Consider the following 6,874-nt stretch of genomic DNA (forward strand, 5'->3'; position numbering starts at 1 on the left):
CTGGGAACTAAAAAGCACAAAATCAAAGATGGCGCGCGGAAGGCAACAGAAGGCATGGTTGGTTTTTCTCTTGTTTTTCATCTGTTTTGCAAGGTTAGTAGCGATTATAGGTGGATCAAACAGTAAGGACTGTAGAAGTTATCGTTTTAACAAGTTTTAGAGATGCTTATGGTAATGGTTTACCTTAAATTTGGTGACATCCTGACTCTCACCAGCCTGTAAGTTTATGTGCAACTCTTTCAATAATTCAATCTCCCCCCCACTTCTTAAAGTCTGAAAGCTTTGATTTTAAGGGCAAATCGTTGCGTATCCAATGGTATTTTAAGGCTTTATTTGTAATTGGCTTTATAAATTCTTATACATGTGATAAAGTGTTATGTAGCAAATATTTTATTCTCGTGCTTGGTAGCCAGGCGTCTGACAGGGTGTGAATTGTCGGGATTTTGGGGGAAGCGGTCGATGAAAAGAACAACAACGGCAATTTTACTGATTTTTCTGTTCTTTGAAACGGTTTGTGTTTTTTTCAACTGGGTCAATTTGTCAGAGATACTGGTAGGTGAAATTTCCTGCCTTTGGTTAATTGTAGGGACCCTGTCTATGATAAAAAATGGAAAGCAAAGAGCTGCTTCATTGGGCCTTTTCTCCACCTATTAGTGGGATGCAACTCCATAAGCAGTGCCTCCCCCCCCCCAAAAAAATGCTGCCCTTGGAGAAGAACCCCTTCTTACTTTTTAATTTGTATCTACCAAGGGGTGTCTTGACCCCCCTCCCACCCCCTCCAAAGAAACCTGTCCTTTAATTGTTTTATAGTCAAAACATAATTGCAAAAACAGTTGTTCATTTTCAAATTCATTAAGGAGTTACTTTGTATTATTGAATAATAGCTTTAAGCACTTTAAGATTAATTCTTTCTGTTTTAATAAATTCAAATGATTACATGCACAGTTAGGCCCAGTTCAAATGTGGAATTTCACATGTGCCGAACTTAATTGCTATTTTAGTAGACTAAAATAGTTAAATACGGCATTTGATTCAAACGTCGAATTTAACGCACTGAACTCTGTCGAATTTAACTCTCTTCGCTGTCAATATTCCCAGTAATATAATAATAATTTACTAAAATTCATTCATTAAGTTCGGCACATGTGAAATGCGACGTTTGAATGAAAAGTCGAACCTAAGTTGAATCTTCAACTGTTTCAGTCGCAGATACAGCTAACGTTGCATTTAATTTAAACAGTGGAATTTAATTGATTCAAACGTCGCACTTCACATGCATTTAACTCTCGCGTTAAGTTTGGCACATGTGAAATTCGACGTTTGAACCGTTCCTTAAAATCCAAATCTTAAAATAAGAGCTTTTTCTGACAAATGTCAATTCATGTGATCTGCTTTGAACTAACTGTCGCCACAATGTTGGTATACAATATGAAGTTTTACTTTTAATCATGACTATACCAGTAGTTCTACTATTTACAAGATACCATTTTAATGGACTGATTTATTGACTAATTGACTGTTTGATTAACTGGTCCTTTCATAGCTGACTGACCAATTGCTTACTAACTGACTGATAACCTCAGGACTGACTGACTGAGAAACTGACAGACTTACTTGCTGACTGACTGACTCACTGACTGACAAAATGGCTGACTGACTGTTGGCTGTGTGTCCAATTAACTCAATCACTTGTAGTCGACTGGTGAACTGACTTACTGCGTGGCACAAAACTTTTGTGGGCTCTAATTTTTGCGATGTTTGCAATTTTTCCAGCGCTCCACAAAAATAAGTTCCTGCAAATAAAAATTATCGCAAACATTTTTCCCGCAAAAATTTACTCCAGAGTAAATTTTCTCTAACTTAAATTTGCTGAACAAAAACATAGTACTACAAAATTGTGTCTGTTAAATTACATAGGGTACGGATACCGTAGTGTTGTTTTAAAATAATATTTCTATTGCACGTACTTAACAAAAACAAAAATATTATCAATGCTAGACACTGGGTACTTTGTGAAAATCGCAAAAATTAATTCCCAGCAAGAAAAACCAGTCAGGTTCAAATCCCAAAAATTAGTTCCCACAGAACACAAAAAATCGCCAATCCGCAAAAATAAACTCCTGCAAAAATTTTGTGCCACATAGTATTAGCTGACTTAAGCTTGTTGACTGAGTGGCTGGCTATCTCACTTCACGAATGAATAAGCTGCTAACCTGCTGACTGACTTACCTATTGCCTAACTGACTGATTTTCTGACTAACTGACCCAAGGACTGAATAAATGGGTGAATTTTTGACTGAGGACTGATTTACCTACTCACTCCCTGACTTATAGACTGACTGTCCAAGTGTCTTGCTAACCGACTAACTGATTAACTGACTGATTGACTGACTCATGGACTAACTGGCTTATTGATGGACCGACTGATTGGCTGACTGAGACAGATGTGTTGACGGACTGACTTATTGCCAAAGTAACTTACTTGCTGACTGACTGACTGACTGACTGACTTACTCGTTGATTAATATGCTGAGTAACTGATTTATGGACCTACTGGCTGAAAAACTGGCTGACTTGCTAACTGACTGACTGACTTACTGTCTCATAGACTTACTGAATGGCTAACCTGTTGAATGCCTGACTGACCAAATAGCTGACTTACATCTGATAACCAACCAGTAACTGACTTATTGATGGACTCGCTGACTTGCTGAGTGACTGGCTGACTGGCTGCCTTGCTGACTGACTGACTCATTGATTAGATGATTAACTGGTTGACTTGCGAAGTAGTTGACTAGCTGACTTGGCAACTCACTGACTTATTGACTGGATAAATAGCTCACATTTTGACTGACTGACCCTTTGACTGATTGTGTCAATGGCTGAATGGCTGACCTGCTAAATGACTGCCTTATTGGCTAACTAACTGAGTGGTTGATATGCTGAGTAGTGACTGACTGACTAATGAACTGACTCATTGAATGACTAACAGACTGGCTGACTGGCTGAATAATCGACTGACTGACTGGGTAACTTACTGACTAGCTGAATTACTGACCAATGGCTGACTTACTTACATGCACTTGCTGATTAACCAACTGACTGACAGGCTGACTGATTGGCTGACTTGCTTGTACACTGTAACGTGTACTTGAAGATTGACCAACTGACTGATGGGTTGAGTGACTGATTGACTGGCTGACTTGCTTGTACACTGTAACATGTACTTGAAGATTGACCAACTGACTGATCTGCTGACTGACTGATTGACTGGCTGACTTGCTTGTACACTGTAACATATACTTGAAGATTGACCAACTGACTGATGGGTTGAGTGACTGATTGACTAGCTGACTTGCTTGTACACTGTAACATGTACTTGAAGATTGACCAACTGACTGACTGATCTGCTGACTGACTGATTGACTGGCTGACTTGCTTATGTGAAGTTGCTGAATGACTAAATGACTGACCCGCTGACTGACTGATTGACCAGCTGACTTGCCTACGTGTACTTGCTAACTGACTGATTGACTGGCTGGCTGAATTACAGACTTACTTGCTTAAAAACTTACTGACCATTTGAATGGCTGACTGACTGACTGAATGTGTGACAGATAGACTGATTAACTGACAGTCAGAGAACTGATTGCCTGATTCGCTAGCTCATTGCCTGACTTATTGGCCCAACGGGCTGGTTGACATACTGGAGAAGTGGAAAATGGATAAATTATATGATTAAGAGAAATTTTAGCTTTCATAAAATTAGAGTCATTTGATTATGAGTTGCCATTGAAATATTGATTGACTGACTGACTAGTGATTAGTGATTAGTTAAGATAAATTATTGACAAGATCTTATTAAGAAATTTTTTAAGATATAATATCTTTATAATAAAATCTTACAAGAACTTAATAAGATCTTAATCTTAATAAGCATCTTGCAAGATTTTTACAAGATCTTACAAGATCTTAATAAGATTTTCACATGGGTAAAAATATGCTTCTACATGAACATTTACTAGACCCCTTTCTAAAACACTTTATTAGTAGTTTGACAAGAATCAAGTTTGATAGAACGCAAACTCATTTTTGTGAAGTTTTTACTGTTGTTGTCATCTTTGTTGCTGTTAAAAAGCTCCCTATTGACTAATTGACTTGACTGGCTGTCTGGCTGATGTGCTAATGTTCATGCTAGGAAAAGAATCAAGATTACTGATTGCTAATGAATAGTCAATTTTTCATTTCAGATCAGATGTGTCCAGTAGATGTCCTAAGACTTCAACAGCCAGGATTCTGAGCTTATACTTCAGTACTGTAAGTGCTATACATTGCTTTGTAATCCAGCTATTGAGTGAACCACAAAAATTGAACTACATCTACATTTATTAAGTTGATAAAATCTTGTGCAGCTTGTTTAAAGTATGGTTGACATGGAGATTCAATAAGCTTTTAGTGGCCATACCTGGCATATAATTTAACTTCAGGACTGATTGACTGACAAACTGACTGACTTACTTTCTGACTGACTGACTCATTGACTGACAAAATGGCTGACTGACTGTTGAATGAGTGACTGATTAACTGACTTGTAGTTAACTGGCCAACTGACTTATTAGCTGACTTGTTGACTGAGTGACTGACTATTTTACTGCCTGAATGAATGACTTGCTGACCTGCTGACAGACTTACCTATTGACTAACTGACTGACCGTCTGACTAACTGATGGATTAACTGACTGATTGACTGACTGATGGACTGACTGACTTACTTGGTGATGGCTGACTTGCTTCGATCATGCACTTGCTGATAGACTAATTGACTGATCGGCTGACTGACTGATTGCCTGGCTGACTTGTTGCTTAAGTTACAGACTTACTTCTTTTAGAACTTATTTATTTATTTACTATTGTACAATAATACAATAGTTGTACATTATCAATAATACATTAGTTGTACAATATCAATTGGTACAAAGTTGCTTAAACTACATGTACATAATATTAATAATAATAATAATAATAATAATAATAATAGAAGAAAATTAGAATGGAGAAGGGCACATTATAGTAAAACTAATCATGGCCCTTTAACAAGATTGACTTTATTCTTTTGTAGTTTTGTTATTCACTAAAACACACAAAAAGGCAACAAATAATGCAAACCACCCAGCTTCAAAAAACGCGGCCATCATCATCACTAACCGCTGACCACTGATCAATTCGGATGTGGCTTAGTAACAGAACTTCTGACCAGTTGACTGGCTGACATGCTCAATTACTGACTGACTGACTGACTGACTGACTGACTGACTGACTCTATGGCAGATAAACGTATAACAGTCAGAGACTGATTGATTGATTGATTGGCTGGCTCATTGCCTGACTTATTGGCTTGACTAGCAGAGAAATTGGAAAGGAATCTATGAATAAGATAAATTTTAGGTGTCATAAATTCGGAGTCATTAATTTGATCATGAGTTGCCATAGAAATATTGATCACTTAAATTAGTGCAGCTCTTTTTTTCTGAAATTCACACAGTCAGTTAGACTGCAAAATCATTGAATGCATTTTTTAATTGGTACTTTTTTGCTGCTCACTTTTGTATTAGTTTTTGTGTTTCAAAATTGAAGGGTATGGCCACTAAAAAGTGTGAAGAAGCTACCTTATGGTCTATGGTAGGAATTCCTCTAGGATACTTGTACTTGAAAAGATTCAAATTCATTTTGAAATTAATTTTGACAAATGGCAATTCATCCTAAACTAATACATGTATGTAGATGTGATCTGCTTTGAATGAGCAGTCACCGCAATGTTTGTTTACAATGCCAAGTTATGCTTTAAATCATGTGTATAGTTCTGCAATCTACATGATACCATTGGAGTGGACTGATTTATTGACTGAATGACTTTTTCCTTAAGTGGTACTTAGCTTATCAACCAACTGACTAAATGAGTGACTAACTGACTAATTGGCTGACTATCTCATCAATTTCCTGTTTGACTGTCTAACTAGTGAACTTGCTCAATTACTGACTGACTGACTGACTGTATGACAGACTAGGCTGATTAGCTAATGGTCACAGACTGATTGATTGATTGATTGGCTGGCTCATTGCCTGATTAATTTGCTTGACTGGCTGGTTGACATACTGGTGATTCATGCTAAGAAGAGAAATTAATTTTAATGTCCTCTTTGATGTTAATCAGAATTACTGATTGCTGATGAAATGATTAAATTTTCATTTCAGATTGGATGTGTCCAGCAGATGTGACAAGACTTTAACAGCCACTGGATTTAGAGGTTATCTTCAGTGCCGTAAATGCTGTATATATTGCTTTGTAATCCAGCTCTTGAGTGAACCAGATAAACAAAACTTCTGGTACAGCTTGTTCAAAGTAAGATTGAGGTGCAGATTCGTTAGCTTTTAGTGGCCTTACCTGGCCTAATTAAAACCAAAATTCAAAACTGTTTGGAATTGATATATTTCGAAAATGAGAGATACACTAGTGAAGGAAAAAACATTACACTCTATACTTAATTGAGTGGCTTGAATTTTTCTTGATTTCAATATTTGGCAAGCTGTTTCTTGTTTACAATTAAAAAGGAACAGAGATTCAACAAAATTTTGAGACTCAAAGGAAGAGCATAAAAAATTTTTGTTTTTAATGAATTTTTTGAGTCAAACGAATGTTTGCTTTGAACTCTTTATGCAAGACCAGCTAAAAGTTCTCAAACAGTTTAAGGCCAACATGTACATTTCTTCCCAAGTAGTAGCTCTTGTGTGTAAGTCCGAGATACTTAAAAAAGTGTTTATGGCTCAAAATATTCTCAAATAAAATTATACAAGTGTACAATCATCACTGTAAGAC

At 36.8% G+C, this 6,874-nt stretch overlaps 1 long non-coding RNA gene across 1 annotated transcript; it reads left to right on the top strand.

Moving 5' to 3' along the window:
* LOC140923002 (uncharacterized) lies at positions 1-6,460 on the top strand. The gene is made up of 3 exons (XR_012164121.1): positions 1-93; positions 4,251-4,317; positions 6,253-6,460. It is a non-coding gene; the product is annotated as an uncharacterized lncRNA (long non-coding RNA).
* Positions 6,461-6,874: the final 414 nt, after the last annotated feature.

The sequence above is a fragment of the Porites lutea genome, chromosome 13 (assembly GCF_958299795.1).
Source record: "Porites lutea chromosome 13, jaPorLute2.1, whole genome shotgun sequence".
Classification (NCBI taxonomy): Eukaryota; Metazoa; Cnidaria; class Anthozoa; order Scleractinia; family Poritidae; genus Porites; species Porites lutea.